We start from the raw sequence: 12114 nt of genomic DNA on the forward strand, positions 1-12114 counted from the left end.
TACATGAAGAGAAAACTTTCATCTGGATAAGGTAGACAGAACAGATATTTAACTTTACTTTTCTATATTTAACTATTCTATAATTTATATTCTATATAGAAATTTTGTACGTTTACCACATTTGCTTTCTCGTGGTTAATATTTTAAGTAATTTGATTTTATGGTCTTTAATATTTTTCTTATAAAACACAGAAACTTAAACTATTAAGGGTGACATAATTTTATCACTCTCATCAAGATTTGTAAGACGTTATGAATGAATTTTCTGTAATATCTCCAAGAGTCGTAAAAATGTAAAAAGCATGATCAAAGTGAATAGATTTTGTGATGTTGTACTTTATTTCAAGTGGGGTGTAGTGTATGAGGGAGAATTAGGACATGGAAGATAGATAAAGCAGAACAAGGAAAGGAATAGGTACCTTGAAACTTTATTTTTGGCACAGAATGGAATTAATGCTATAGATTCATTGTAAACATGAACTTTATTTTTCTTACATAGAGATTTTCTGGTATCTTTTCATGAACTTAGAGATCTACTCCTTAAAACCATTATTTTGTAATATTGAAGATTTTGATAATTTAAAGTATTACAAATCACAAAAGAACATGTTCCATCTAATTGTCATTTTTGAAAGTATATGAAATTTAAGAAATTCCCAGTGGCTCTGGAGACTGAGGCAGGAGAATTGCAAGTTTTGGAACAGCCTCAGTAATTTATCAAGACCCTAAGCAACTGAGCAAAACCCTGTCTCAAAATAAATAAATAAAAGGGCTGGAAATGTGGCTCAGTGATTAAGCACTCTTGGGCTCAATCCCCAGTACTGGAAAAAAAAAAGAAATACATTTAAAAAATGGATTGACAATACAATTAGTATTCTTCCAATAGCAGAAATTTTTAGGAATTCATCCATTACACATGAGATAAAAGTTATGCAATTGTTTGATTTATAGATAGCTTTCTCAGAAGAAAAGAGCAAAAAGGAAAAGAAACATAAGTGTGTAATGTCTCATTTGATGTCAATTAATTTATGCTAATAATATATTCATAACTTCATGTATAAATTAGTTTCATGTTAATTAATTCAAAATCCATTACTTTATCTGGATTGCTGCTTTTGAATTGTGACTATGGGCTGGGAAAAAATAATTATCACTAAGTTCAAATATTTAAGAAATAAGTACAAAATGGTGAAAATTTTATCAAATTGTATATGAAACTAGGTAAAATTAACCTTTCTTATTGTATCTAGCTATTCTTATTTTTCACTTCTTATAGGTTAAAAATCAGTGTTTTCTGTTTTTAAAATATAAAATTCCTTTGTGGTAGGAATTCAACTGTATTCAAATTGTACTCTCCCTGAACCAACATGATGTTAGATCATTAGTAACCACCCACATACTCGGCAACATAGCTGGATAAAGAAGAGAGATAGGGAAAGAAGCAAGCTCCTTACTTATATGGGAATATAGTTACAGTTTCTTTAGGGAGAATAAGAACATTAACTGTGGATTGTCCTCAAGTATAATAACAGAACATCAAGCAATGTTACATTAAAAATAAAATATTAGTCAAATTCATGTGTGTGTGTGTGTGTATAAATTGTATGTGGTAAGAAAAATAAAAATGTACATATAACACTTTTTTTCACCATTAAGATTGAAATATTTGCTTGCAAGTAGTATTTTTTAAATCTCAGGATATTTTTCACAAATTATGGAGAAAACATAATATAAAGTCAATAACTTTATGTTAAAAATAGTTGGATGCAGTAGTACATGCCTGTAATCTCAGAAATTTGGGAGAGTGAAGCAGGAGGATTGGAAAATAAAGACCCATCTCACCAACTCAGAGAGACCCTAAGCAATTTAGCAAGAACCTGTCTCAAAATAAAAAAAAATAATAATAATAAGGGTTGGAGATGTGGCTCAGTGATTAAGTGTCCCTGGATTAAGTCTCCTGTATCACCACACACACACAAAAAAAAGGTCTTGGCAATTTAATACTTAAATTCAGGAACTAATATATACCTGATTCATTAATATAATGTTCTTGGAAATTTTAAATCTCCTCTCTTCTATTTTATTTTCTCTCTCTCCTTCCCCCGCCCCCTTTTGTACTGGATATTTAACCCAGGCCTTACACATTCTAGGCAACCACTCTATCTCTGAGCTATATCCCACAGCCCATTATTCATAAAATACATAATAGGTTACTGTGAACTAGTGTCACCTGCTTAACAAAACAATCGAACTTTATTATGATATATTGTGAACATGTATTGAAATATTACATTGCATTCCAGAAATATGTGTAATTATCATGTGTTAATCTAATTTTTTTAAAGTTTAAGGAGATAGAAATATTAACTACTTTGAGTAATACACCCTGCATATATGCTTAAATAATCACAGTGTATCTCATAAAATGTGTACATTAAAATAATAATAAAAAACAAAAATATACAAACATTATTTGCAAAGGATAGCAAGTGGTCTTAATAATATCTTGATGATTATTTTCTTTGTATAAAAGCTGCTATTTGTAAGGCAGTAAAGTGAAAATTGCTACATTATTCTCTCTTGGACTCTACAGTCTTCAGAGTATATCAGGAATTTAAAGACAGACAAGAGAAAGCAAAAAAAAAAAAAAAACAAGCAAAAAAACAACAACAACAAAAAACACCAGGAGAACATAAAATAATTTTTACTCTTCTTATTTCCAAGCAATTCCTGAAATATTAAGGCATTTCCCTGAGGTGAATTTAATGCCTTTTTATTTTACTAAAATATAAACTTCTAAAAAAAACTCAAAAGAATTAAATGGAAGAATAAAAGGGATAAATAAATCCTTTTAGAAATATCATGTTAGCTTGTATGTGATAAATTATCTCTTCAAGGCAAATTTTTTGACCTTAAATTTACATAACATATCTTCCATTAAAATGTATTATGTTCTTTCCTTGACTTATTAAATATTAGTTATATTTTTTTATTTTATTGACCAAAATAAATATTTTTACATTGAGCATAAAAGAAAATATTGCTTTTTGAATTTTGCAATTAAGACTCTTCCAATTTTCGTTTGCTAAAGCAATTTAAAGCATTCTTTATAAAATAGTAACATTAAAATTATTATGTACATCCCTGGAAAGCTTTGTGTTATCTGATGGAAGCATTTGTGCTGTGTAATTAAGCTGAAGTGTCAATTCATTTTAATTGTATTCACTCTTCCTACATCGTGAACCTCAGAATTGACTATCTATTAGAACCTCCTGAATCAGTCTTATTGTAGAATCAAATGAACTTTAATTAGGTTGTCACAGTCTCTTATAATTTTAATTTTTTAAAAATTAAAAAAATCTAGATAACCATTTAGATGCCACTAGGGGAAAACTGTCAGAGAAAGTTTTTATTTTATATCATTTCTTATTTGTAATATTGAATGTTTCTAATCTTATAATATTAAAGCTTTAAATATTATTGTTGAAGCTATTTTAATTGTTTCTACTCCCCATTGTTCTCTCTCTAAATTATTCACAGAATCTTCCCTTTATGCATGGGTAACTTCCTCTGATTCTCTCTGACAGTGTAATCAGCCATTTGGAGTAAGCTCTTCCTGGACTCCACACATCACAGAGATGGCAGATAAATGAAGCACCAGAGAAAAATCTCAAAAATGAGTGGTGGATATTAGTAGATAGACCCCAATCTTCTCATCCTTCAATATAATTCCAAGACATGTTCCAAGGTCTTACAGAAGATTCCCAGTTTGGTTGAACCCTAGTTGGCCATATAAGTAACTCACATGTGCAATTTTTGTTTTGTTTTGTTTTCTTCCTTATCTTGCCCATATTCTTTAATCCTTGAAAATTTTCTGAAATGATTTGTTGTTCTCTTTAAGTACTTCAATAAACAGTTCACTAACTTCTAGATTCCATGGTGGTACTAATCTCATTGATGTTTCCTTTTACACAATCAACCCCATTTTCAGGCTGAAATATCTATTCAACAATTAGCTGACCCTTAAGCCAAACATGACCAAACATACATACTATCAAATTAGGTCAAAGAGTAAACAAACATTTATAACAGACATCAACAGAAAATACAAACAAAGGAGATTTCACTAGAGGGGCTAAATGGCAGATTTAACCAGTAGCCCCCCACACTCCCTAAAATGTTAGTGAATTTGAAGATGTCAATAGAAATAATTCACTTTAAGTAATTAAAGTGAAGAAAAATGTAAGAAATGTGAATTTCACCAAAATGCTAACACATACATAATAGAACTGCAGAAAGAATAAAAGGAGAAAAATAAATAATATTTGAAGAAAAACTAAACTTCCCAAATTAATGAAAAATATTAATTCACATATTCTAAAAGATTGAGAAACTCCAAATAGGATACACACACAAAATCACACAGTTTAATCATTTTTTTTTACATCCAAAGCCAAAGAGAAATTGTTGAAAACAGAACAATAAATAGGCTTGAACATATAAAAGGAAACATCAAAATTGACACTATCGTGGAAACTGTAAGTTAGTAAATTCTATATCCAGTACAAATATCCTTCAAAAATGACAGAAAAAATAAAATATTCTAGATAAATAATAATTGAGTTTCTTTTTCACAGACCTGGCTGCAAGGTGCTAAAGGAAATCATTAAGACTTTAGGCTTAAATGAATAACACTAGGCAGTCAAATAATTCAATATGAAGAATTAAAAAAAAAAACTAATAAAACATACAGGTAAATATAGTGAAGGGAGGAACTTTATAGGAGTAAAATTTTTTCCAGTATTGGAACTAAATTGCCACTAATCTAATAGATATAAATCAACATACTAATAGTAATACCCAGGACAATTACTAATAAAATCATTCTAAAATATATTGAAGAACAAGAAACTTTAATGGTAACTAAGAAATATTATTTAACAAAAAAGAAAGCAGAAATGAAGGAACAGAGTAATAAAAATGTGTAAGATATGTAGCAAAGAAACTGCCATATGGATGCAGGTGAAGTGGTGCATGCCTGAAATCCCAGCAAGCAGAGACGCGGAGGTGGAGAATCACAAGTTTGAGGCCAGACTAAGCAACTCATTGAGACCTTCATTAATTATAAATACCCTGTCTAAAAAAAAAAAATAAAAGGACTGATTAAGGATGCACTCAGTGTTAAAGTGCTACTTGGTTCTACCTAGTACCAAGAGATAGGAAGGAAGGAAGGAAGGAAGGAAGGAAGGGAGGGAGGGAGGGAGGGAGGGAGGGACAAAGGAAGGAAGGGAGGGAGGGAGGAAGAAAAGAGTGGAGGAAAAGAAAAACATATCATATGTACCAGTCAATTGTTCCTTGTCAGCAATTGCATCAAGTGTGAATTGAACAAATATCCAATATTAAGGCAGGCATTGACAAAATAACTTCTCACAAAACTAATTTTACATTTAAAAAACAGAGATGGAAAGAATATTTCATAGAAATAGGAAAAAAAGAAAGCTATATTAGCTATTAGAATAAAAGAACAAATAGGCTTTAAATTTAAAAAGTACTACAAAACTTAAAAGAAAAATATTATATAATTATAATAGGGTCAATACAATCAATATAGCAATAATAATCTTTTATACACCTAGCAATAAAAAAGAAAAATGAATAAATACTAACAAAATCAAGTTAATAAGCAGTTTACCATTGATAGTCACTTAAATACCTCACTTTTGTTAATTAATAAAAACAACTAGATAGAAGATAAAGAAGGAAACAGATTTAAATAATGCTTTAATCAACTTTTCCTAAAATATATTTATGGAATGCTCCACTTATTAAAAGAATACGTATTGTTAAGTGCACATATGATATTCTCCTGGACAGACCATGCATTAGACTACAAAAGGAGTCTCAATAATTTTAACAAGATTGGAAATCAGACAAAGCACATTTGCCAACCCCGATAAAACATATCAGAGATCAATTACAGAAGGAAATTTAAAATATTAAAAAATATGAAAAATATTCCTGAATAGTCAATGGGCAGAAGGGTGAAAAATGACAAGGGAAATAAAAAAAAATCCAACATTAAGGAATATAATGAAAATGCTAAATCTGTTTCTTAATAAGTATAGTATTTTTGTTTGCTTCTTTTTTTTTTGAATCATGACAACATTCTAAACTTTAATAGTGGCTATTGTTGTACAATATTCTGAATATACAAAGACTACTGGATTTTACATCCTTACTTGGTAAAAACCAAAGAACAGAATATTTTTGATATGATAATTTTATCTTCTAATTTATTTTCAAAACAAAATAAATTTATTTTATGTTCATATATAAGACCTTAATGGTATCTACTTATTCCCCCTGAAAAAATTCATCAAGACCAGTGCCTCTGTTTCTGTAAATAAGATGGCATAACATATCCTATTTCTGATAAATAATAGATATCAGACAATTATGCTTGATATATATATATATATATATATATATATATATATATATATATATATTTACATTTTTCTCCAAGTCAGTAATTTCTCTGAGCTTCATCTCTCTCAACTCTAAAAACAGGTACAAATTTATATCTAACTCAGGGTTCTAGAGCAACTGGAATCCAAAGAAAATCCTATGATGTTAATTTTTAAATCTTTATAATATTAGTATTTTCTAATACTTGAATAAGGACTATTTTAATAGTAAAAAAGTAAACTAAAATACTAGCACTACAAAAAAGTTTTCATTGGGAGCATATGCTTATTGAAATATGTACACTAAATATTTGGAGATACCTTCAAATTGTTTGGCAATGAGTGAATGGCATGGAAGAAAAAAATAATTATAGAAAAATAGAGATTGCCCTTAGATATCAAAATGTGACAATGAAATAAATGATACAGGAAAAACAAATATGTCCCTTTAGCCAAATAATTCCTTACATATATAAAATTCAGTTTCAGAGGTAATGTAGAATTATACTTAAGAAAAAAATGTGAAGAAACATCTTCATATTCTGAGTTTAGGGTTGGATTCTTCAAATAAAGCATATGCACACACACAATGCATTTTTAAAAAAAAGCCTTTGATGTTGTGGTCCTAGTTTATTTCTCTAAGATTAACTAAAACAAATCTCTACTTTTCTTCCTGTTACCTTATTTCGTTGATTCTATTGTCTTCACAGGCATCATGAACTTTTCTGCCTTATCAGTGTGAATGCTGCATCTCTTTCCTTGAACTTTCTTTTCTCTTGCAGATAGCTTAGATCCTTATTTTTCTGAATGCAGTTCAAATATTTTGGAGGTCACCTCTGACTGTTCACTCTCAAATCTCTCTTCTCCACCACATTTATATAGCATGGTTTATTTTCTTCTGACCTGCCTATTCTAGGAAATTGCATTATACTTTACCCATTGAAAAGATCAAAATCAGGGTTACCTTGATGCCTCTCTGTTTTTTACTCATTCTATTCTATCACGAGTACTTGTCAAAATTATTTCACAAATGTTCTAGACTAATTTGTCATATTTAATGTCACTTTCACTAATGTACTCTAGGCCTACTATTATTTCTCGCTTATATTTCAGATATGATACAAGTTGACTGAATTAATTTCACTGCAGTTTCAGTGCACTTTTATTTAAAAAGATGACCATGTCAATCCTGGTTTGAACACGCTGCACTTTACATCATGGTCACTCACAATGTTTTTTATAACTTCATGTTCAAGGATTGAATATTCTATTTCTTCTTTCTGCAATATCACTAACAGTCTCATATCTCTCATCTACTTATTTCCTACTTACAGTTTTTGCCTTCAACATTTGTTACAGAAGAAGACTTTTGCTAACCTATTTACATGTCTTAACCTAGATTTGTTACCCTATCTTGTATTTCTATATATCTTATACCAAACTATATCAGGACACTGACTATACCTAATTAAAAATTGTTTTTAAAATGTATATGTAACACACACATAAATATATGTGAATGTAAGCATTGTCTTTGTAGTATTTAAATATTGGTTCACAACAATATAACAATAGTAAAGTCTCAACAAATATTTGTTGAATAAATGATAAATGGCTGGTTCAATTTCCTGTCTTTCACATGAAAAAGTCTAATAAATCATAGTGAATGGCAGAACGTGGTAATAATATAATTAATCAAGTAGTAACCCAAATTTTAGCAGTTATGCTGAATTGATCTGGTAAATGCTTTTTTTAAAAATACAAATCAGTAAGAAAGGATAAGATGAATGTGATCAATAAATTCTATAGAACATTACATTCATACATGATATTGATGCTATCATGACATCATACCACACACAAATCCACAAATTCTTTAGACTAGTTGAAAATGCATTTATCCTTTAGAAAATGGAAGGCATGCTACAAAAATTCAAGATCATTCTATGCCAGAAAATTTGTAGGGGAATAGTGGTCCAGAATATACCTTCATTTTAGAAGAAAATATACTGATCCTTACACTACCTTACTCTAATAAAAAAAAAAGTATTGTGCTTGTTAGACTAATTTTTAAAAGTAATCTTCCATAATTAGGAAAGCTTCTCAGTTATATTTGTCAAGGATTATTGAAGGCTACTATTTTTTTTCATGGGATTACAGCAAAAATGAGCTTCTTAACTAGCCCAAGATCAAATGATTTGGCAGATCCTATGGTATTAGAGATATCTGCAATGGGATAGTTTACATGTGAAATATCTGCAATATTCCAATAGGATTGTGGAGAGTATATCCCAAATCATGGACTATTCAAGATTGTGCTGAAGAGGATACAAGATGTATACAATATTACTCATGGATGCTATTATTTCACCTACTTCTCTATTTCAGTTGTAGTATGATTTCATGGGGAGGAGAGAGGGTTTATCTAAACAGCTATGGGAAGAAAATTCCCAAAACTACGTCAAAGATGCATCTTAGAAAGTTAGTATTTTTCAAAAATGTACTACTACTATTTTAAAGTTCATTCAGCATTTCCCCTGAATGACAGCATTAAGGAATAATTTTCCCAATGGACATAATGGCATACAATTCATTGTGGTGTTTGCACCGTTTATAGACAGAAGTACCCTAATGTAGAGATAGGTATAACACCATGGAATGTGGAATTGGAATCAACTGACTGGGAACTTGAAAGTAGCAATATTCAAAGGCCATACTTAAAGAGACAATTTTAGAGAATTGTATGTATGGAATTATAATCATAGATGCAAAGGATGAGAAGATTTATATTGCACATCAATGGGTACCAGATATATCAACTGCAATGGAAGTAGTACCAGTAAAACAAATAGTAGGACAATATTATGGGTTATCAGCAAACCTGTCTTCAGTCTCCATGGGTTAATTACTTGAGTAGTTACAATGGTATCCTCAGAAGCTATACATGGGATCAACAGGAGGATCTCCGCAATGGATCACACAACTGTCCACAAATTATTCCACTCTCATACACAAGGAGTTGATATGTATTCCTTTATCCCTTAATCTGTGGTGGCAGTGAGACATGTTTGGGCAAATTTGATATCAAGAAATGTAATGTAAGCAGATCTTGGAAAACAGCTGCGCAGAAGGTTTTGGGTCTCACTGTTCTTCTAACTTTAGAATCAATCCACAGGAGGATAGGAAGTCATATGCTGGACAACCACAGTGACCCAGCCAAAATCCGGATGCCTGCCAAACACATAAGGCCATGCTAGCTGATCCAGATGTCATCTGGCCCTCCATCTAATCACAGACACAAAAGAGATTCCTGAACAAATGAGCCATAACATACCCATAAGATAATAAGCTATAATAATAAAGGTTGAAACTTTCAGTCCACTGAGTTCCAGAATGGTTTTCCATGCAGGTACAGGTAACATATAAATCAGAAGGAGAGTACTGACCAAAAAGATATGAGAGAAAGGGATAAACATGTACAATATGATTTTCTGTACATCTTTTTTGACCGAAATTTATTTTATGAAAAACAAATTAGTTTCGATGCATAGCCTAAGGGTCAGCTAGCCTTATTAATACTGCATCATCATAGAAGGTATCAGTTAAAACAGTGATATGATCACTGGAGCATAACTGACATTGCAATTTAACCATGGCACTCTGAAAGAATAGGGAATATTTTAAAACTATTGAGACAGCTTCAAAAAATGCCATTTTACACCATTTGACCCAGTGGGGAAAACACATGGAACCAAAACATAAGAGTATAAATAAGGTTTTCTCTCTCTCCCTCACTGAGTATCTACTTGCAGAAAGATTAAGTGCAAATTCTGACCATTATCACAAGAAGAGGCATTCATACAGTTCTACTGGTTACTATTGAATCCTTAAGCCAGGAAACAATAATTCACAGAAAAAGTTTGTCATACTGGTAGAGGTAATTTACTGAGGTCAATATGAACATACAGGACCACTGAAAGATAATAAATATGCAAAATTTTGTTTGCTACTCAGATTATCCAATTAGGATTCTATTACCCCATTTAACTGTATTCAGTACATAATTTGTGTGTGTGTGTGTGTGTGTGTGTGTGTGTGTGTGGTGCTGGGGATTAGAGCCCAGGGCCTTTTGCATGTAAGGCAAGCATTCTACCAACTGAACTATATCCCCAGCCCTACCCCATTTAACTGTGAAGGTACACATATAATGACCTTTGTTCCTAAATTACCAGATAAACAGAAAGTAAGTACTCCCTGGGGATAACAAGATTAATACTACAGACAAGCTATTTACACCTATGGAAGTGCTGAGGGAATGATGTTTCATATATACAACAAGAATAAAGACAAGAAATATCAGTTATACTTTCAGAAACAACTACACTAGAGTTCATCCAATTGATCTTCATCATATGCATTTTCCAGTTAAGTGTGACCAATCAAAGACAAACAAGGGATGGAGTTCTGTGGGTGATGTTGGTATCCCCCAGCTCACTCTAGGCAAGTGCATCCAGTTGTAGCTGTTATACATTTTAGCGTTTTGAAGGTTCTCAGCATTCTCTACCGCCCTGCCCCCCACCCCTACAGGGTATATTCTGCAAACAAATGGCAGTTGCTTTACCTGTGAAATTAAACCCCTTTTCTCACCAGGAAGACCTTATACTTCAAATGGCAGATTGACATATGGGTAAAAAAGCAGGGACTCTTTCAATAGTGTGGAATTATCTCTGCCATGCCTATTAGCAGGACAAGATTGAAGTTGGTCGACAGTTGAGGCCTCATTTGGCTTGTCTAATTTTCCTCTCTATACACTTCTATGAAGGAAAGCAAGGAAATAGTTCAGGCTTTGTGGGCTATTTGATGTCTGTTCCAGTGACTCCACTCAGCCACTGCAACAGGAAAGCAACCATAGAGGAATATAAACACAAAGGTATGGATGTATTTAAATAAAATTTTATTTTTAAAAATAGGCAGTAGGCATCATTTGATTCCCGGCGAGCCATTTGCCTACCCTTGAAGTAAACGAGTATAGCAATGCCAAGAACAATAAATATTATTGCAGAACAATGATCCAAATACATACTAAGGAAGATTTATGAACTTAAAAAATTTGTTACTGAACATAAGTGATTTAAAATGAAAATAACTAGAAATTCCATTAAAGATTGAATATAGCAAACAACTTAATAAAAAAAATTATTAAGGAAGAAAAAATAGTTATAGAAGATTATAATAAGTGAAACAGCTAAGAAATCTTGAAACAGCTTTCAAACCTCAATTTAATAAATCATAAGGGACCCCAATTAAGATCGATAATAAGTATAAATTATAATTATTAAAATGATAAATATAAAGATGATCCATATACCAGTTACATTGTTTCAAATGATAAAGATGAAAATCTCCTTATAATTGTAAAGTTCCTATTATGTTGTGACTGAGAATTCATAGAGATAGAATATGAAACTAATGGATAATATGTAATTATACAACAAAAATTTATTCAAATATTCCAACATGGAAAAATCATAATTAAAATGAAATAATCTAATAGCAAAATAAAATCCTTAACCACATAGGGAATAAAGTTCTTAATCACACAGGAAATATTACAAGATGCAATGATATTGCAAATTTGGAAAATATA

This window comes from Marmota monax, unplaced genomic scaffold (genome assembly GCF_021218885.2).
Source record: "Marmota monax isolate L192 unplaced genomic scaffold, Marmota_monax_Labrador192_F-V1.1 WCK01_AAM20220418_F8-fsc00016, whole genome shotgun sequence".
Lineage (NCBI taxonomy): Eukaryota > Metazoa > Chordata > Mammalia > Rodentia > Sciuridae > Marmota > Marmota monax.